This window comes from Capricornis sumatraensis, chromosome 9 (genome assembly GCF_032405125.1).
Source record: "Capricornis sumatraensis isolate serow.1 chromosome 9, serow.2, whole genome shotgun sequence".
In the NCBI taxonomy this organism is placed as follows: Eukaryota; Metazoa; Chordata; class Mammalia; order Artiodactyla; family Bovidae; genus Capricornis; species Capricornis sumatraensis.
Genome location: NC_091077.1, coordinates 5,396,014 through 5,417,865, shown reverse-complemented (window position 1 = coordinate 5,417,865; position 21,852 = coordinate 5,396,014).

Sequence of the window (21,852 nt, the reverse complement as noted above, 5' to 3'; positions counted from 1 at the left end):
GTGAAAACCTTATATACCTTAAGTGTACGTGCTCAAGCCCATACCACCCCCAAATTCCTTAAACCTGGCATGGAAAATGTTAAAGAGAGATACAGTCAGGTTACAGTCATGATTCATAATCTAAGAGGTCAGCTGGTTATACATTACAGTCTATACTAATGGGTGCCATTAAGATTACAGAAGTGATTGACTACACAGGGGATCATTACTTCTTTCTGGAAATGGGAAATCTATCAGTTTGGAAGGCCTGTTTGTCTGTAGGTACATTGTCTCCATGGCTGCCAGGTATATAGTCCAAAGTTCGCTGAGAAAATAAGAGAGAGTTTCCTTCTTCTCAAAATGGAGTCAGCTTAGCCTGTTCCTTTCCTCCTTCATTCCTGCCTCGTGATGCTCTCAACTCCTAGTGTGAGCATCATTCATCCGCATGAACTGCACTTTAGGTATTTTGATATATATTTGGGTGAATGAAGATAGTCTCAGTGAAACAAAATTAACAACACATTGGAGAATACAAGGTCCACACAACAAGATTAATAATATGATTATAACAATGGTTAGCACAGTTTTCCACCAATCGCCCTTTACCCATGACAGAATAGAGGTCCAAAAAGGAAGATTACCATCAGGCATAGCTTTCTCTTGACCTTTAATATCATCTAGAGTGGCTGATACATTGCCAGATAAATCAGGAATACATACACAATATTCAACTTTAATTATAGCACAGATCCCTCCTTGTGTGGCTGTAAGTATAGCTAAAGCCATCCAATGTTGAATTACTGCCTTTCCCATCTGTATTTGTTTTGTATTTAATGCTTGAATTGCCCTCAGGCTGTCATTTAGGGCTCTTTGGGTGAAAAGACCCTGATGTTGGGAAAGATTGAGGGCAGGAGGAGAAGGGGATGAAAGAAGATGAGATGGCTGGATGGCATCACCAATTCAATGCACATGAGTTTGGGTGAACTCCGAGAGTTGGTGGTGGACAGGGAGGCCTGGTGTGCTGCGGTTCAAGGGGTAGCAGAGTCAAACACGACTGAGAGACTGAACTGAACTGGGTGAAATTAGTTAGAGCTTCAACTCTAATCATTATATTGGCAAGTCCTTGTAGCAGTAGTTGATTGTAGAGCTTCATCTCTTCTTCTTCTTTAATATGATCTTGGTTTCATGGGGATCAGTGGGGTCCTTTTGCTTGGTCCACTCAGCGTCCTCTGAGTCAGTGTGGTATGCTCTCTTCACCCTTGTGTGGTGGATCCAGGGAGTGACAGCTATAACTTTAACTGCTGTAGGTGTGGTTCGAACAACAGTTTATGAACCCTTCCAATGTGGGGCCAAGGAGTCGTGTTTCCAGTCCTTGACCCATACCTGATCACCAGGCACAAATTTATGAATCTGTTCCCCAACGGGGAGCCACATCCTTTCTTGTACAAACTTAGTTATCTGATTTATCTTAGTTATCTGGAACAACCTTACCCAGGTGTTCCATCTGCTGTGAAATCCCATTCCCCTTTACCTGTGGCAAATTTGCTGACACCTGTCTCACTATGGAAGGGGACCTCCCATAGATAATTTCATAAGGAGAAAAACCGTGGGAACGTGGGGTCACTCTTAATTTGATTCAGGCTGCTGGAAGCAAGTCCATCCACGAACAGTCTCTACGATCCATTTTGAGAGTGTCTCTTTAAGAGTCTGGTTGGTTCTTTCTACCAGTTCTTTCAACTCTGGGACCTATATGCCATATGTAGTTTCCATTTGATATTTAGAGCTTTCTGTCCTTTACTGAGCCCTTCTTTGCATGAAAATTTCCCTTGGTGTCTCTAATTTTCTTGAAGAGGTCCCTAGTCTTTCCCATTCTATTGTTTTCCTCTCTTTCTTTGCATTGATCACTGAGGAAGGTATTATTTCTCCTTGCTATTCTTTGGAAATCTGCATTCAAATGGGTGTATCTTTCCTTTTCTCCTTTGCCTTTCACTTCTCTTCTTTTCACACCTATTTGTAAGGCCTCCTCAGGAAAACATTTTGCCTTTTTGCATTTCTGTTTCTTGGGGATGGTCTTGATCACTGCCTCCTGTACAATGTCACAAACTTCCATCCATAGTTCTTCAGGCACTCTGTCTATCAGATTCAATCCCCTGAATCCATTTGTCTCTTCCACTTTACAAAGGTAAGGGGTTTGATTTAGGTCATAACTGAATGAACAAAAAAAGGAAAAGGGAAGCCCTTTTCATGCAACGATGGGCACAATAAAGGACAGAAATGGTATAGACCTAATAGAAGCAGAAGATATTAAGAAGAGGTGGCAAGAATACACAGAAGAACTATACAAAAAAGATCTTCACGATCCAGATAATCACAATGGCGTGATCACTCACCTAGAACCAGACATCCTGGAATGCAAAGTCAAGTAGGCCTTAGGAAGCATCACTATGAACAAACTGGAATTCCAATTGAGTTATTTCAAATCCTCAAAGATGATGCTGTGAAAGTGCTGCATTCAATATGCCAGCAAATTTGGAATGCTCCGCAGTGGCCACAGGACTTGAAAAGGTTAATTTTCATTCCAGTCTCAAAGAAAGGCAATGCCAAAGAATGTTAAAACTACCGCACAATTGCCCTCATCTCACACACTAGCAACATAATGCTCAAAATTCTCCAAGCCAGGCTTCAACAGTACATGAACTGTGAACTCCCAGATATTCAAGCTGGATTTAGAAAAGGCAGAGGAACCAGAGATCAAATTGCCAACATCTGCTGGATCATGGAAAAAGCAAGAGAATTCCAGAAAAACATCTGCTGCTGCTTTATTGACTATGCTAAAGCCTTTGACTGTATGGATCACAACAAACTGTGGAAAACTCTTCAAGAAATGGGAAGACCAGACCATCTGACCTGCCTCCTAAGAAATCTGTATGCAGGTCAAGAAGCAACAGTTAGAACTGGACATGGAACAACAGACTGGTTCCAAATTGGGAAAGGAGTATGTCAAAGCTGTATATTGTCACCCTGCTTATTTAACTTATATGCAGAGTACATCACGCGAAATGCTGGACTGGAAGAAGCACAGCTGGAATTAAGATAGCCAGGAGAAATATCAATAACCTCAGATATGCAGATGACACCACCCTTATGGCAGAAAGTGAAGAAGAACTAAAGAGCCTCTTTTTTTTCCTTAAAATTTTTTTATTATAAATTTATTTGTTTTAATTGGAGGCTAATTACTTTACAATATTGAATTGGTTTTGCCATACATCAACATGAATCTGCCATGGGTGTACATGTGTTCCCAATCCTGAACCCCGCTCCCACCTCCCTCCCCATACCATCTCTCTGGGTCATCCCAGTGCACCAGCTCCAAGCATCCTGTGTCATGCATTGAACCTGAACCGGTGATTCATTTCATATATGATATTATACATATTTCAATGCCATTCTCCCAAATCATCCCACCTCTCCCTCTCCCACAGAGTCTAAAAGACTGTTCTATACATCTGTGTCTCTTTTGCTGTCTCACATACAGGGTTATCGTTATCATCTTTCTAAATTCCATATATATGTGTTAGTATACTGTATTGGTGTTTTTCTTTCTGGCTTACTTCACTCTGTATAATCGGCTCCAGTTTCATCCACTTCATTAGAACTGATTCAAATATATTCTTTTTAATGGCTGAGTAATACTCCACTGTGTATATGAACCACAGCTTTCTTATCCATTCATCTGCTGATGGACATCTAGGTTGCTTCCATGTCCTGGCTATTATAAACAGTGCTGTGATGAACATTGGGGTACACGTGTCTCTTTCAATTCTGGTTTCCTCGGTGTGTATGCCTAACAGTGGGATTGCTGGGTCATAAGGCAGTTCTATTTCCAGGTTTTTAAGGAATCTGCACACTGTTCTCCATAGTGGCTGTACTAGTTTGCATTCCCACCAACAGTGTAAGAGGGTTCCCTTTTCTTCACACCCTCTCCAGCGTTTATTTCTTGTAGACTTTGGATCGAGGCCATTCTGACTGGCATGAAATGGTACCTCATTGTGGTTTTGATTTGCATTTCTCTGATAATGATTGATGTTGAGCATCTTTTCATGTGTTTGTTAGCCATCTGTATGTCTTCTTTGGAGAAATGTCTGTTTAGTTCTTTGGCCCATTGTTGGGGGCCAGCGTGAGGAATTCCACCCATGGCAAAGGTCATGAGGAAGGAAGTCTGGCATACGCAAAGGCATGATCAAGCCTCAGGAAACCCCCTGTTCCCGACCATCTACCCCCAAAACCAGAGTACTTTACGGGGAGCTCTTCCCCATAACCATTTCTCTCAGATAAGGAGATAACTTGCAGCTCCAGTTAATAAAAATTCCTGAGCGTGACAAGAGTGTTTTAACTTACGAACTCTGAAGGTTCTCTGGCCTGCCTGATCAGGCTCGTCTGGCCGCATGTGATTGTTTACAGCCTCCCAACTGTGAGAGGCATGAGATGCTTTAAAACTTTCTAAATACAGACTCTTTTGAGAAGTTAGAAAATTATTAGTATAGTATAGTGGGTTGATTAGAAATTATATTGGTGAAGGGTTTTTTCTTCATTTGTCGTGCCAATAATTACTGCTAATTCTCTGCCCTGGGTGTGACAAGGATGTCTCAGGTCAAACCTCTCTGCTGACAGACTAGCTTGTGTGACAACCCCTCAACCATAAACAGCACAGAGAGTTTGGAGTATTAATGTAGGGCTTTTTTCATTGATGAGTCAATGATTGCCATCAGGCCTCCATATCCTTAGGCACCTGGGAATATATTAATCAATGTATTTGGAATATAGAAAAGGAAATATAGTAGTTTTTGATGTTGGCAATACTAGACTTTTTGAGTTAATGAATTTTCTCTTTTGTTATAAATCACTGTACTTTTTTATAAATCACTATGCTATGTAAAAATGTAACTTTATCTCTATCTTAAGACAAAATAGATCTTAAGGGGAACATTGGTGAAGGGGTTTACATTTGTTGAGCCAATATTTGCTGCTAAATCTCCATATTCCTGCCTTTATAATGAATATAACTAGCATATAGGAGAATTAAGTATTAACCTTTAAGATTAATCATGTTAAACCTTAGGTTAAGTAAATTCCTTTCTTGATTGTAACTCACTACACCCTCACCCTATAGGAATGCAACTTTATTTGGAGGGTGGCGCCTGATTTAAGAAAAAGTCACCCCTGGAAAAATAAGTTTTCTGGTTAACTGACCAGTATCAGAAAGGGCCATAAAATGTCAGCAGACCTCATGGCCAGAAGATGATGAAACTCATAAGACCTTTGTATAATTTTATATGAAGCACCTGATTATGACAAGGGTCAGGTCTGCTGACCCCCGTGTGATTCTGTATTCACCCCTATGTATAACAAAAAGGTATATAAACAAACCTGAAAAATAAAGAAATCGGATCAGTTTCCAGAGAGACTGATTCCCCCGTGTCGTTTCTTTCTCGCTCCCCATTTTCCTGGCTGAATTCCCATCTGGTACGAGGGTACCCACCAAGCCTACTGACTTTGCTGGGGCTTCTAAGATCGGACAGGGGAGGCCTCAGTGCCTCCTCTCCCTCGGGAGAGCGGAAAGACGCCTGTGGCCTACGTAGGTGGTGATTAGGATTCCATGTAAACCAGTTATTCAGCCTCTTTTCTCCACTAATTCTCCTACTACATTGTTTCTAATCTCCCTCTATATCTGTAATTAAATAAGTTTTTTCCAGGATGCCGATTCTGTCCCCACCTTCGAATTACCCTGGATCCACCAGGGCTGGACCCCAGCAGCCCATTTTTTGATTGGGTCGTTTATTTTTCTGAAATTGAGCTGCAGGAGTTGCTTATATATTTTTGAGATTAGTTGTTTGTCAGTTGCTTCATTTGCTATAATTTTCTCCCATTTTGAAGGCTGTCTTTTCACCTTGCTTATAGTTTCCTTTGTTGTGCAGAAGCTTTTAATTTTAATTAGATCCCATTTGTTTATTTTTGCTTTTATTTCCAATATTCTGGGAGGTGGGTCATAGAGGATCCTGCTGTGATTTATGTCGGAGAGTGTTTTGCCTACGTTCTCCTCTAGGAGTTTTATAGTTTCTGGTCTTACATTTAGATCTTTAATCCATTTTGAGTTTATTTTTGTGTATGGTGTTAGAAAGTGTTCTAGTTTCATTCTTTTGCAAGAGGTTGACCAGTTTTCCCAGCACCACTTGTGAAAGAGATTTTCTTTAATCCATTGTATATTCTTGCCTTCTTTGTCAAAGATAAGGTGTCCATAGGTGTGTGGATTTATCTCTGGGCTTTCTATTTTGTTCCATTGATCTATATTTCTGTCTTTGTGCCAGTACCATACTGTCTTGATGACTGTGGCTTTGTAGTAGAGCCTGAAGTCAGGCAGGTTGATTCCTCCAGTTCCATTCTTCTTTCTCAAGATTGCTTTGGCTATTCGAGGTTTTTTGTATTTCCATACAAATTGTGAAATTATTTGTTCTAGTTCTGTGAAAAATACCATTGGTAGCTTGATAGGGATTGCATTGAATCTATATATTGCTTTGGGTAGTATACTCATTTTCACTATACTGATTCTTCTGATCCATGAACATGGTATATTTCTCCATCTATTAGTGTCCTCTTTAATTTCTTTCACCAGTGTTTTATAGTTTTCTATATATAGGTCTTTAGTTTCTTTAAGTAGATATATTCCGAAGTATTTTATCCTTTTAGTTGCAATGGTGAATGGGATTGTTTCTTTAATTTCTCTTTCTATTTTCTCATTATTAGTGCATAGGAATGCAAGGGATTTCTGTGCATTGATTTTATATCCTGCAACTGGTGGAGTCTTTAGGATTTTCTATGTAGAGGATCATGTCCTCTGCAAACAGTGAGAGTTTTACTTCTTTTCCAATTTGGATTCCTTTTATTTCTTTTTCTGCTCTGATTGCTGTGGCCAAAACTTCCAGAACTATGTTGACTAGTAGTGGTGAAAGTGGGCGCCCTTCTCTTGTTCCTGACTTTAGGGAAAATGCTTTCAATTTTTCACCATTGAGGATAATGTTTGCCATGGGTTTGTCATATATAGCTTTTATCATGTTGTGGTATGTTCCTTCTATTCCTGCTTTCTGGAGAGGTTTTTTTTTTTAATCGTAAATCAATGTTGAATTTTGTCAAAGGCTTTCTCTGCATCTATTGAGATAATCATATGGCTTTTATTTTTCAATTTGTTAATGTGGTGTATTACATTGATTGATTTGCGGATATTGAAGAATCCTTGCATCCCTGGGATAAAGCCCACTTGGTCATGGTGTATGATCTTTTTAATGTGTTGTTGGATTCTGATTGCTAGAATTTTGTTAAGGATTTTTCATCTATGTTCATCAGTGATACTGGCCTGTAGTTTTCTTTTTTCGTGGCATCTTTGTCAGTTTTGGTATTAGGGTGATGGTGGCCTCATAGAATGAGTTTGGAAGTTGACCTTCCTCTGCAATTTTCTGGAAGAGTTTGAGTAGGATAGGTGTTAGCTCTTCTCAAAATTTTTGGTAGAATTCAGCTGTGAAGCCATCTGCACTTGGGCTTTTGTTTACTGGAAGATTTCTGATTACAGTTTCAATTTCTGTGCTTGTGATGGGTCTGTTAAGATTTTCTATTTCTTCCTGGTTCAGTTTTGGAAAGTTGTACTTTTCTAAGAATTTGTCCATTTCTTTGCTGATAGTAGTCTCTTATGATCCTTTGTATTTCTGTGTTGCCTGTGGTGATCTCTCCATTTTCATTTCTAATTTTATTGATTTGATTTTTCTCCCTTTGTTTCTTGATGAGTCTGGCTAATGGTTTGTCAATTTTATTTATCCTTTCAAAGAACCAGCTTTTGGCTTTGTTGATTTTTGCTATGGTCTCTTTTGTTTCTTTTGCATTTATTTCTGCTGTAATTTTAAAGATTTCTTTCCTTCTACTAACCCTGGGGTTCTTCATTTCTTCCTTTTCTAGTTGCTTTAGGTGTAGAGTTAGGTTATTTATTTGACTTTTTTCTTGTTTCTTGAGGTATGCCTGTATTGCTATGAACCTTCCCCTTAGCACTGCTTTTACAGTGTCCCACAGGTTTTGGGTTGTTGTGTTTTCATTTTCATTCATTTCTATGCATATTTTGATTTCTTTTTTTATTTATTCTGTGATTTGTTGGTTATTCACCAGCGTGTTTTTCAGCCTCCATATGTTGGAATTTTTAATAGTTTTTCTCCTGTAATTGAGATCTAATCTTACTGCATTGTGGTCAGAAAAGGTGCTTGGAATGATTTCAATTTTTTTGATGTTACCAAGGCTAGATTTATGGCCCAGGATGTGGTCTATCCTGGAGAAGGTTCTGTGTGCGCCTGAGAAAAAGGTGAAATTCATTGTTTTCGGGTGAAATGTCCTATAGATATCAATTAGGTCTAACTGGTCTATTGTATCATTTAAAGTTTGTGTTTCCTAGTTAATTTTCTGTTTAGTTGATCTACCCATAGGTGTGAGTAGGGTATTAAAGTCTCCCACTATTACTGTGTTGGGTTTTTTTTTTTTTTGTAGATGTTTTAAGTTTTATTCCAAGTGGGAAAAAGTCCTCCAATTTTGTTCAACACGTTCTTTTTATTTATTTTTATTATTTTATTTTTTTTTACTTTATTTTACTTTACAATACTGTATTGGTTTCACCATACATCAACATGAACCCTTCATGGGTATACACGTGTTCCCAATCCTGAATCCCTCTCCCACCTCCCTCCCCATACCATCTCTCTGGGTCATCCCAGTGCACCAGCCCCAAGCATCCTGTATCCTGCATCAAACCTAGACTGGCAATTCGTTTCTTACATGATATTATACATGTTTCAATGCCATTCTCCCAAATCATCCCACTCTCTCCCTCTCCCACAGAGTCCAAAAGACTGTTCTATATATCTGTGTCTCTTTTGCTGTCTCACATACAGGGTTATCGTTATCATCTTTCTAAATTCCATATATATGTGTTAGTATACTGTATTGGTGTTTTTCTTTCTGGCTTATTACACACTGTATAATCGGCTCCAGTTTCATCCACTTCATTAGAATTGCTTCAAATATATTCTTTTTAATGGCTGAGTGATACTCCATTGTGTGTAGGTACAACTTTCTTAAGAAAGGGGAAACCCTTTCATACTTGTTAGCATTTGTCTTACAGATGGCGGTGCTCCTATGTTGGGTGCATATATATTTATAATTGTTATATCTTCTTCTTGGACTGATCCTTTGATCATTATGTAGTGTCCTTCTTTGTCTCTTTTCACAGCCTTTGTTTTAAAGTCTATTTTATTTGACATGAGTATTGCTACTCCTGCTTTCTTTTGGTCTCTATTTGTATGGAATATCTTTTTCCAGCCCTTCACTTTCAGTCTGTATGTGTCCCCTGTTTTGAGGTGGGTCTCTTGTAGACAACATATATAGCGGTCTTGTTTTTGTATCCATTCAGCCAATCTTTGTCTTTTGGTTGGGGCATTCAACCCATTTACGTTTAAGGTAATTATTGATAAGTATGATCCCGTTGCCATTTACTTTATTGTTTTGGGTTCGAATTTATACACCCTTTTTGTGTTTCCTATCTAGAGAAGATCCTTTAGCATTTGTTGGAGAGTTGGTTTGGTGGTGCTGAATTCTCTCAGCTTTTGCTTGTCTGTACAGCTTTCAATTTCTCCTTCATATTTGAATGAGATCCTTGCTGGGTACAGTAATCTGGGCTGTAGGTTATTTTCTTTCATCACTTTAAGTATGTCCTGCCATTCCCTCCTGGCCTGAAGAGTTTCTATTGAAAGATCAGCTGTTATCCTTATGGGAATCCCCTTGTGTGTTATTTGTTGTTTTTCCCTTGCTGCTTTTAATATTTGTTCTTGTGTTTGATATTTGTTAATTTGATTAATATATATCTTGGGGTGTTTTGCCTTGGGTTTATTCTGTTTGGGACTCTCTGGGTCTTGGACTTGGGTGATTATTTCCTTCCCCATTTTAGGGAAGTTTTCAATGATTATCTCCTCAAGTATTTTCTCATGGTTTTTCTTTTTGTCTTCTTCTTCTGAGACTCCTATGATTCGAATGTTGGGGTGTTTAACACTGTCCTGGAGGTCCCTGAGATTGTTGTCACTTCTTTTAATTCATTTATCTTTTTCCTCTCTGATTCACTTATTTCTACTATTCTACTTCACTAATCCTATCTTCTGCCTCTGTTATTCTACTATTTGTTGCCTCCAGAGTGTTTCTGATCTCATTTATTGCATTATTAATTATATATTGACCCTTTTAAATTTCTTCTAGGTCCTTGTTAAACCTATCTTGCATCTTCTCAATCCTTGTCTCCAGGCTATTTATCTGTGATTCCATTTTGATTTCAAGATTTTGGATCATTTTCACTATCATTATTCAGAATTCTTTATCAGGTAGATTCCCTATCTCTTCCTCTTTTGTTTGGTTTGGTGGGCTTTTATCCTGTTCCTTTACCTGCTGGGTATTCCTCTGTCTCTTCATCCTGTTTATATTGCTGTGTCTGGGGTGGCCTTTCTGTATTCTGGCAGTTTGTGGATTTCTCTTTATTGTGGAATTTCCTCGTTGTGGGTGGGGTTGTACAGGTGGCTTGTCAAGGTTTCCTGGTTAGGGAAGCTTGTGTTGGTGTTCTGGTGGGTGGAGCTGGATTTCTTCTCTCTGGAGTGCAATGAAGTGTCCAGTAATGAGTTATGAGATGTCAATGGGTTTGGAGTGACTTTGGGCAGCCTGTATTTTGAAGCTCAGGGCTGTTTTCCTGTGTTGCTGGAGAATTTGAGTGGTATGTCTTGCTCTGGAACTTATTGGCCCTTGGGTGGTGCTTGGTTTCAAGAAAAGTTATGACCAACATAGATAGCATATTCAAAAGCAGAGACATTACTTTGCCGACTAAGGTCCATCTAGTCAAGTCTATGGTTTTTCCAGTAGTCATGTATGGATGTGAGAGTTGGACTGTGAAGAAGGCTGAGCACTGGAGAATTGATGCTTTTGAACTGTGGTGTTGGAGAAGACTCTTGAGAGTCCCTTGGACTGCAAGGAGATCCAACCAGTCCATTCTGAAGGAGATCAGCCCTGGGATTTCTTTGGAAGAAATGATGCTAAAGCTGAAACTCCTGTACTTTGGCCACCTCATGAGAAGAGTTGACTCATTGGAAAAGACTTTGATGCTGGGAGGGATTGGGGGCATGAGGAGAAGGGGACTGAGGATGAGATGGCTGGATGGCATCACTGACTTGATAGCCGTGAGTCTGAGTGAACTCTGGGAGTTGGTGATGGACAGGGAGGCCTGGCGTGCTGCAATTCATGGGGTCGCAAAGAGTTGGACACGACTGAGCAACTGAACTGAACTGAGCTGATGGAGGCATTTGATGAGCTCCTGTCGATTAATGTTCCCTAGAGTCAGAAGTTCTCTGTTGTTCTCAGGATTTGGACTTACGCCTCCTGCTTCTGGTTTTCAGCCTTATTTTTACAGTAGCCTCAAGACTTCTCCATCTATACAGCAACATTGATAAAACATCTCCTTTCGAAGACAATGGGCTGCTTTTCTGGGTGCCTGATGTCCTCTGCCAGCATTCAGAAGTTGTTTTGTGGAATTTACCTGGCATTTAAATGTTCTTTTGATGAATTTGTTGGGGGAGAAATTGGTCTCCCTGTCCTATTCCTTCACCATCTTAGGACCAACTCCTCTATGTCTTCTGAAGAGCCTCTTGATGAAAGCAAAAGAGGAGAGTGAAAACGCTGGCTTAAAACTCAACATTCAGAAAACTATGACCATGGCATCTGGTCCCATCACTTCATGGCAAGTAGATGGGGAAACAGTGGAAGCAGTGACAGACTTTATTTGGGCTCCAAAATCACTGCAAATGGACACTGCAGCCATGAAATTAAAAGACGCTTACTCCTTCGAAGGAAAGTTATTACCAAACTAGATAGCATATTAAAAGCAGAGAAATTACTTTGCCAACAAAGGTCCATCTTGTCAAGGCTATGGTTTTTCCAGTAGTCGTGTATGAATGTGAGAGTTGAACTATAAAGAAAGCTGAGAGCCAAAGAATTGACGCTTTTGAATTGTGGTGTTGGAGAAGACTCTTGAGAGTCCCTTGGACTACAAGGAGATCCAACCAGTCCATCCTAAAGGAAATCAGTCCTGAATATTCATTGGAAGAACTGATGCTGAACCTGAAACTCCAATACTTGGCCACCTGATGTGAAGAACTAACTCATTTTAAAAGACCGTGATGCTGGGAATGATTAAATGTGGGAGAAGAAGGGGATGACAGAGGATGAGATGGTTGGATGGCATCATCGACCCAACGGATATGAGTTTGAGTAAACTCCAGGAGTTGGTGATGGACAGGGAGGCCTGGCGTGCTTCAGTCCAAGGGGTCGCAAAGAGTTGGACAAGACTGAGAGACTGAACTGAACTGATTTAGAGCTTTACATATTTGCTGGATTAAGTCAGCTATAAAGTCAGGGCTATTGTTTCATCCTATGCTGGTTGGGATCCTGAATCTGGGGATTATTTCTAGAAGAAGACAGCCAGCCATTTCACTAGCTATTCCAGGTCTGGTAGGGAAGGCCTCCTCCCATCCTGAGAAGGTACATAGACTGGTAGATAACGCTAATGTTGGCAGGCTTTCATCTCAATAAAGTCCACCTCTAAATGTTCAAAGGGCAGAGTGCCTTTTAACTGTATTCCTGGAGGTTTTTATGTCCAGGGGCAGAATTGACCTGTGAGCAGGCACAACAGTTCCGGGATTCCATTGTACACAAGGAGGAAAATCGTGGAATTAGGAAATATTTTAGAATAAATTCTTCCATTTTGTCATATCCCAAGTGTGTTGCCTGGTGGACCTGAGACACCAGTGTGGGGGCCAATGTCTCGGGTACCAGTAACCTGCCATCTGGCAGTTCCTACCAACCTTTTTCATTTTTGGTGGCCTTTTCTGTTTCTGCCAGCTGGTCTTGGGCCAGGGTATACTGCGAGAGAGTTAAAGTTAGCTCAAGCATTTTTGAGAGCACAAGTGTTCTGACAAGTCCTCCCCCAGTGGCCCCAAATTCCTTAGCTGCATGTTTCACAGCTTTATCTGCTACTCCATTTCCCCATGCTTGGGGTGGGGGTGGGGGTGTCTTCTTTTCGGTGACCCTGACAATGCATCACCACTACCTTTTCAGGTTCCCATACAGCATCTAATAGAGTCAAGATTTCTTCCTTGTTTTTAATGTCCTTTCCATTGGCCATCAGAAGACCTCTCCCTTTAAATAAAGCCCCAAGTACGTGCAAAGTGGCAAAAGCATACCTAGAGTCAGTGTAAATATTCATCTTCTTACCTTTTGACAGCTGGAGGGCCCAGATTAGAGCATGTAGGTCAGCCCGTTGAGCAGACCCTTGTGATGGCAGGGAGCCAGCCTCAATAATGGTTTCTTCTGTGACTACTGCATATCCTGACAATCGTCCCTGTTTTACCAGGCTGGTGCCATTGGTGTACAGGACCAATGCAAGGATTTCCTTGCAATCATGTGAGGGCCCACCTTCTCCCCCAGGAAGGAGAGTGGCTGGGTTCAGGGCCTGACAAATCTCAATAGTAACATGGGGGTCCTCACATAACAGTCTCTGGTATTGAGTAATCTGGGATATTGACAGCCATTTATGGGGTTCTCTCGTAGGAGAGTGTTGACCTCAAAAGTGTTGACTTTTATGATCAAGTCTTGGCCCAAAGCCAGCTTGGTTACCTCCCAGACCAGTAAGGCAACCACAGAAACTGCCTGTAAGCATCCTGGCCACCCGGTGGCAACATCGTGCAGCCATTTCAAGAGATAAGCCACTGGTCTGCCCCATGTCCCCACAGTCTGGGTCAACACTCCCATAGCCACCTTGTCACGTAAACAGGTTAGCAAGGTCTGGCAGGCCCAAGGCAGGTGCTGACATAATTGCCAGCTTTAGTTCTTCAAAGGCCTATTGCTGTCTCTTAGTCCAATTTAATGAATCTCCTTTTGGTCCAGTTAGGAGTTCATATAACACCTGGACCATCTGGGAATAGCCCGCAATCCAAATCCTACAAAACCCAGTGGCTCCCAAGAATTCTCGGACCTGTTGTCTGGTTGGTTGTGGGTTTCTCAAAATGACCTCTTTTCTGGACTGGTCTAACAGCCTTGTGTCTCCTCTCAGAACAAACCCCAAATATCTTGCCTCCTCTTTGCAGATCTGTGGCTTCTTTTTCCAGACTCGGTAGCCGGACTCCATCAACAGCTCTAGTAAAGCCTTGGTTCCTTCCCAGGAGTCTTCTCTGTTCTCGGCAGCCAAAAGCAAGTCGTCCACATAGTGTAGCAACCAGCATCTGAACCTCTCTGGCTGGAATGAATCCAGGTCAGAAGCCAAGGCTTCCCCAAAGACAGTTGGGGAATTCTTAAATCCTTGTGGGAAGCGAGTCCAGGTAAGCTGCTGTTTGGTGCCCCCTTCTGGGTCTTCCCATTCAAAAGCAAAAATAGGTTGAGACACCAGGAGAGGCACATACAGAAGAAGTTATCCTTGATATCTAAACAAGTATAGATCTTAGCACTCAGTGGGAGGAGGCTAAGTAAAGTATAGGGATTAGGAATGGCGGGATGTAGTCATAGGGGCTTGGTTGACCAGTCTGAGGTCCTGCACAGGTCTATAGTCCTGTCCCCCTTCTTTCTTGACTGGCAGGGTCGGTGTATTCCAGCCCGACTGGCATTCAATCAGGATGCCTGCCTGTTTTAGTCTGTTTATGTATGGCAAAATGCCAATTCGAGCCTCTAGCGGCAGCTGGTAGTGGTGTTTTCTGACTGGGGCGGCACCGGGTTTGAGTTCTATTACTGTGGCTTGATGTATGGCAAGCCCAGGGCGGGGAGGTGGGGGGGCATGGCGGGGAGTGTTATCTTCCACCCAAACCTCAGGGAATTGTTGAGTTAACTCTCTTTCTCTACCGTTTAGCCCATCTAGTTTCCTTTCTGGGAGGTCATGTAACCTCCATTCATCTTGAGGGGCTACCGAGAGGGAGAAAAAATAGGTGGTTGAGCCCACTTAAATAGTGGGTTTTTCTCAAGGGGAGAAAGTCACTTGTGCCCCAACTTGGATAACAAATCTCTTCCCAACAGAGGTACTGGGCATTCAGGAATGTACAGCAATTCATGAGTCACTGGATGTCCCCACATCTGGCATTTCCTGGGCAGGCAGAAAGGTCTAATCGATTGTTCCCCGGTCACTGCTTCTGTAGCAGTGGCCTTTCTTGAGAGGGGTGCCACGGTCTCGGTTACTACTGACATCTCTGCTTCAGTGTCTATCATAAAGTCAGTAATTTGGTCCCCTACTTTTACTTCCACCATGGGCTCTTGGGGACCTTGTGTCTTTGAGCCCCAGCACCCCCATTCAGTCTCCAGTCCGGCCAGCCCTATAACAGCCGGTGCCAAATCCTTTTCCCCGTTATTCTGGGGGCATTCATTTTCCCAATGGCTGAAGCCCCGGCATCGGGCCCACTGATTTGGTTGCACTGTGGCTCTGGGCCTTCTCATGGGGTGTTTGCTGAGACATTGGCTCCAACTCAGAGGGAACTTTGGGGAGGACCCAGGAAAGGGCCTTCCTAAAGCCGCGGCCAGAAATGGGATCCTCTGATCTGCTGTCTTATGATCTTCTCTCCGTTTTCTGTTTCCCATTGTATCTCTATGTCTCTATTTCTGAATACCTTATCAGCGATCTCAATCATCTGTGAGTTAGTCATGGCCAATACCCCGTCTACCTTTTGAAGTTTGTGTCTGATATTGGGGTAGGCTTGAGACACGAAGGCTGCATTTATCACCATCTGAGATCCAGCGGCCTCTGGGGTTATTGGCGTATATTCTATAGGCCTCACATAGTCTTTCATAGAACTCAGAGGGTGATTCGGTTTCCCTTTGAATCACTTCAGGGGGTTTTGCTGTATTCATGGGTTTTCAGGTCCCTTCCTGAGGCCTTGTAAAATAGCCACTTGATATCTCTCTAGGTGGCCTCTTCCTTCCTCTGAGTTATAATCCCAACTGGGCCTCTCATCAGGGGCAGCTAGCTCTGCCCACCACTGTGGGTTTATGGTACCCTCAGGGGCCATCTCTTTTAGCCATTTTATAGCCTCAGTTGGGATCCTGTGTCTTTCCTCAGTGCTGAAAAGGGAGACTAGTGGTTGGATTATGTCATCCCCTGTAGGGTGGTGGGTTCGAAAAATAGTCTCCATTAGTCTAATCATACCTTGTGGCTCCCCTGAATACGGAGGAGTGTGTCTCTGCCAGTTTAATAAATCTGTGGAGGAAAATCTGTGGCTGGTAATAATAGGCTACAAGGAGCTGATGGTAGTGCCCTTCTGCGTCCTGAACTGGAGGCCGTTGTATCTCTCTGAGAAGCATCTGCAGCGGGGTTCTTTCCCCCTGTTCCTTGGCGGAGCACAGTCTCTGTCTAATTCCTGTGTTTCCTTCCCCCCTTTTGCTCCTACTCACTGGGACAGGCGGGTACAGCCTGGGAGGTCAGGCTGGGGTGCAGTGCTGGGGGCGATGTCCGGAGGCTCCTTCTGCTGGGATCGGAGCCTGCCGGAATGGCGGCTCAATGATCTCCTGGGGAGCTGGCGGGCGAGCAGCGGCCGTTGCTGGAATTTCAGCCGGCCCTGGATCAGGCGTTAAGGTAGACTCTGGTCCCGCTGGAGCACTAGGTGGAGCACGCATCATCATCACCCAGTACGGAGGAGGGGCTAGGTCATTCCCTCCAAATCCTGTAGAATCGTTTTCATGATCAGTCAATTTTTGTGCCATGAATAATTTTCCCTTCCCTTTTGGGATACAAAACCTCGTCCAAGGAGGAGGGTGTTGGGCTAACCCTAGCGATGAGTCAATATAGGGAATTTGATCTGGATGTCCAGGATTCCCTGTGACCACGGCAGAAACAGCTTTTACTATGTTTAAGTCCATAGTGCCCTCTGGTGGCCATCCAACTCCCATGACGGGCCATTCATCCTCACAGAGGGCACGGAGTCGGCTAGGTGACATCATATCCCATAATCTCCTCCGGACACTTTTTTTTTTAAGGTTTAAATCATATTTTCCAATACAGTTGCCTTGGATTCATTTCCTCCCATTTTGCTCACCTTTCCAGGTCTCCTTTTTCCTTCCCTCTTTGCTCTGTCTATGGAGTTTTTGGTACTTCTGATATTTCCACTCAATGAAGCATTTAAATTGCCCTTCTGCCTCTTTCCTGATTGAAGTGAGAAGAGCCTTACCTGCTAGATCCCAGAGGGAGAAAGGGGATCAGCGTGTCCTCACTTGCCGATTAACACGGTTGAACCAGAACACTATGTTGTCCAAGATTGTTTCTCCTCTGGCTTTAAGAGTTCGTTCTGTCCTGGTGAGCTTGATCGGGTGTGGGTGGAAACACAGATGAGATAGGTATCCCACGTCCCAGGCTGTCTCTGGAAAGGCCAATTCATATTCACTCGTGTATTTTCCTCCTTCTATCCCGACAAGCCTGAGGGGATTAAGAATTTCACAGCAGATAGGACACCTCCTTGGGGAGGGCAAAAATACGGGCACACAAAGACCAAGTTTCTTCCCCTAAAAGCCCTCTCCCATTGGCTTGGTAATAATTTGCCCCAAGATGGTGCAGACACCAACTCCTCTGCGACATTCAAGTTTCTCTCCAAAAGCCTTCTTGAAATCACCTGACAAATTTATCCCAAGACCTTGCAGACACTACCTCTTCTGTGATATCACGGTCAGTGTGTCCCCCATTCCCTCCCGGGGGCGGGGCTGTGATCAGCACCCTCTTCCACTCTGCTGGGTGGGAACCTCCTTACCTGAGGGCTCAGTTTCCCTGCTGCCATCCACTGTCCACTAACGTGAAAGGTCCAGGCGTCGAGAAACAGAATCTTTCCAGAGGGGCGAGGCGCCTCTCCCCATCTAGAAGATCCGAGCCGTGATGTAGCCCCAAACGAGACTTGTCTCCTCAAAGTGAGGAGTTTCCCTGGCCCATGCACCAAAGGTTATAGTCAATCACCCAGGGAAACAAACTCACTCAGAAGGACAGTGCAGATAGTGGAGTGCACTTTATTACACCGGTGGCTGAGGCAGAGTCTCCTCTTTAGCCAGGGACCCCGACCAACTTTTGTGAAAACCTTATATACCTGAAGTGTACGTGCTCAAGCCCACACCCCCAAATTCCTTAAACCTAGCATGGAAAATGTTAAAGAGAGATACAGTCAGGTTACAGTCATGATTCAAAATCTAAGGGGTCTGCTGGTTATATATACATCGTGGTCTACATCAATGGGTGCCATATTGACCACATAGGGGATCATTACTTCTTTCTGGCGACGGGAAATCTAGGCACGGGGTCTGGTGTTTATCAGTTTGGGAGGCCTGTTCGGCCATAGGTATGTTGTCTCCATGGCTGCCAGGTATATAGTCCAAAGTTCACTGAGAAAATAAGAGAGTTTCCTTCTTCTCAAAATGGAGTCAGCTTAGCCTGTTCCTTTCCTCCTTCATCCCTCATTTCCTGAGGGATGTGGGATCTTTCCTTGTGACACATGGGCTCTCTTGTTGTGGCTCCAGGGCTTAGGTGCCCTGAGGCATGTGTGATCTTAGTTCCCTGACCAGGGATTGAACCCTCATCCCCTGTACTGGAGGACAGATTCTTAACCACAGGAGCACTGGGGAAGTCCCCAAAGTTTCATTTTAAAATAAAAGATAGAGCAGTTTCACAGTGAGGAGAGAAGTTATTCCTTTTGATACAATTTTAATTATATCAAATAAATAATAAAAATAAATAAAAATAAAATAAAATATTAAATAAATAAAAGAAAAGAAAACTCGAATAAATGATAAAAAAAGAGTCATAAAGAGTCACACATGACTGAGTGACTGAGCTGACTGAAATAATAAAAAACTGCAACTCCCAACATATGAAGCTATGTTAGAATTCCTCAAAATTTACCAAAATTCACTAGTAAGATGGAAGGGGTGAAAAATATGAGTGGGATAAGATTTTGAGTTACATACATTGGATAGAGTGTATTAAGACATTATGTAAATATAGTAATTCTGTCATGAAACAAAATCTAAAACTGCACTAGAAAATGATCAAACTCTAGAATAAAAATCAGTAAAAGAAGATTAAAAATACTTGTGCATTTCTTACAACTGGAAGTCCTATAAAATCTCGATACAGATCAAATTTAACTTTTGAACTAGGTGGGCTATAATTTGAAAATGATGTTTCAAGGCTCAGGAAGAAGAAAAGGATATAATGTATTCTGTGCTTCGTTCTGAAGGGGACTTCATTTTGGAATGATAACTTTAACTTCGGTTAAAAAACAGAATTAAAAAAACTTTCTCTATTTGTATTTGCTTTCCTCAATGTGTGTTCTACAAAATTTAAAACTATGTAGGTCATGTTCTGTTTCTATTGGTGTTGCCTGGAGAAAACCTTGTGGATCATCAAGGAAGTTATTTCTATGTAACATGTTGTAAATTCTGTGTGCTCACATAACTTTTTCCTCTTAGTAGTATTAACATGAACAGGGGCAATAAGTTTACACATATAAAATGTGTGCTCTATAATAAAAAAAAGACCAAATAATTTTCCCTCTCAATGAGGACATATTGGGGAATGAAAAGGGAAGTATAGTATTAATAACCATGATAGGACAACAGGATAAATATCTGCTGAAGACAGGAATGAAGGATTAAAGTAAGGTTACTGGGACTTCCCTGGTGGTCCAGTGGTCCAGTGGCTAAGACCCATGTTTCCAGTGCAGGGAGTGAGGGTTTGATGCCTAATCGGAGAGCTAAGATCCCCTATGCCTTACAGCCAAAAAACCAAAACTTAAAACAGAAGAATATTGTAGAAGTCTTTAAAGAATAAAGACTTTAAAAATGGTCCATATGAAAAAAACAACATTCAAAAAATTAAAATATAAATTAAAGTGCTATCAGATTTGCATTTTAAACCCTTCATTATGACTAGCATCTCGTGATTGGATTATGGAGAGAAAGTTTGGGATTTTATGCTACAATTGCTCATTTATTGCAGTATATCACTTAAAAGATGATACATTTGCATAAGTATAGTTAAGTGAATCTCTTAAATTTTTCAGGAAGTAAAGTTTTAGTGTATGAGTAATTTGTTACACAAATTGGTCTGGATTCAGCACTGGATAATGGCCTTCAGCTTTCTCCCGTTCTCAGTGTGAGGTGCCTGTACCAGCAGCATGCACATCACTAGGAGCCTCTTAGAGATTAAAATTCTTCATTCCACTCCAGACCTCTGAGTTGAGGTCCAGCCATCTGAGCTGTAGAAACCCTCCAGAGGTTGTGGTGCAACTTTACAATCTGAAACACATTTCTCCAAGGAAAAAAGGAACAAAGACTATTCAAGGGAGCTCATTCTCCATGGCTAACAGTCTTGACCCAACACTTTATCCAAATGTCACATTTTACTTTGTGTTTAAAGAGAAAGCTCAAAAAATATGTTCAACTTAGCAGAGGAAACAATGAGACAGTGAAACTGAAGCCATGTAGACAATAAAAAATGTTTTGTGTTCTAGACACCAAGGAAGGCTGACCAGCTTGCATGTTCCAGAGATCATTTACAAAAAATAATTTTCCATCTTGACAATGAGTTCAGATGCAGTAAAAGGGAGGAGACCTTGGGGGAGCCCAGGAATTCTCTGGGAATGAGACTAAAAGGACTCTAGGGTTGCAGCCCTGAAGAACCTTTAATCATTTGTATTTTAGTTTACTTATTTTTTAAAGATTTTTTTGATGTGGACCATTTTAAAGGTCTTTATTAAATTTGTTACAGCAGTGCTTCTGTTTTATGTTTTTAGGCTGGAAGTCTAAGATTAATTTTTCTGCAGGGTTATTTTCTTCTGAAGGCAGTTTGCTGGAGATCTTTAGCATTCCCTGGCTTGTAGACCCATTTTCCCAGTTCCTGCTTCCATCTTCACATAGGGCTCTCCCTGATCTCGTGTCTGTGTCCGATTTTCTGCCTTTTATAAGGACCCCAGTTGTATCAGGTTAGGGACTTAGTCTACTCCAGGACAATCTCACCTTAAACCTGAACAAATTACATCTACGAAGAGGCTTACATTCTGAGGTGCTGGGAATTAGATCTTGGATATATCTTGGATATATCTTTGCGGGGACACAACTCAACCGACAACATGCATTTAGGCACTGGAGTCAGGCAGATGTTTGTACCCCTGGCCAGTCGTCATATGTGGCTTCCCTTAGGGAGGGGACATAACCTTGGACCAAGCAGCTCCCTTAAGCCTAGGAAAGTTCTGGCAAAAAGGATTCAGTTGCAAGCTCCCAGAAGACAACATCCCTGGTAGTTTCTGAAGAGGTGTTCTGGGTGGTGAAGCCTGATATCAACCATGGCAGCCCCCTGTGCATCTCTGATTATAACAAGGGCTTCTAGAGGTTCCTGAGACAGAAGATTCTAAGTGAGTCACCTTGAGGACCCAATCCCAGACAAAACAGTCGTCTTCATGGTGGGGGAGGGGGTGAATCCGTACCCCAGGGGTGGGGTTGACAGCGTCTAGGAGGTTGGAGGTCCACAACTAGAAAACCTGTGTCCCATCACACAGTCTAGCCCATGGCCAATGCTGTCATCGTGTCACGAACACCACATCCTCCTCTGGGAGAACTTTGGAGATACCAGTTCCTCCACATGCTTCCTCTTGCTTGCCACCAAGCTGGTGACAACTGTTTCTCTGTCATGTGGCTCACCTTTGAGTCAGAGCCAGGGTCCTAGGGACCTGAAGCTCCATTGTCATCTCTTGG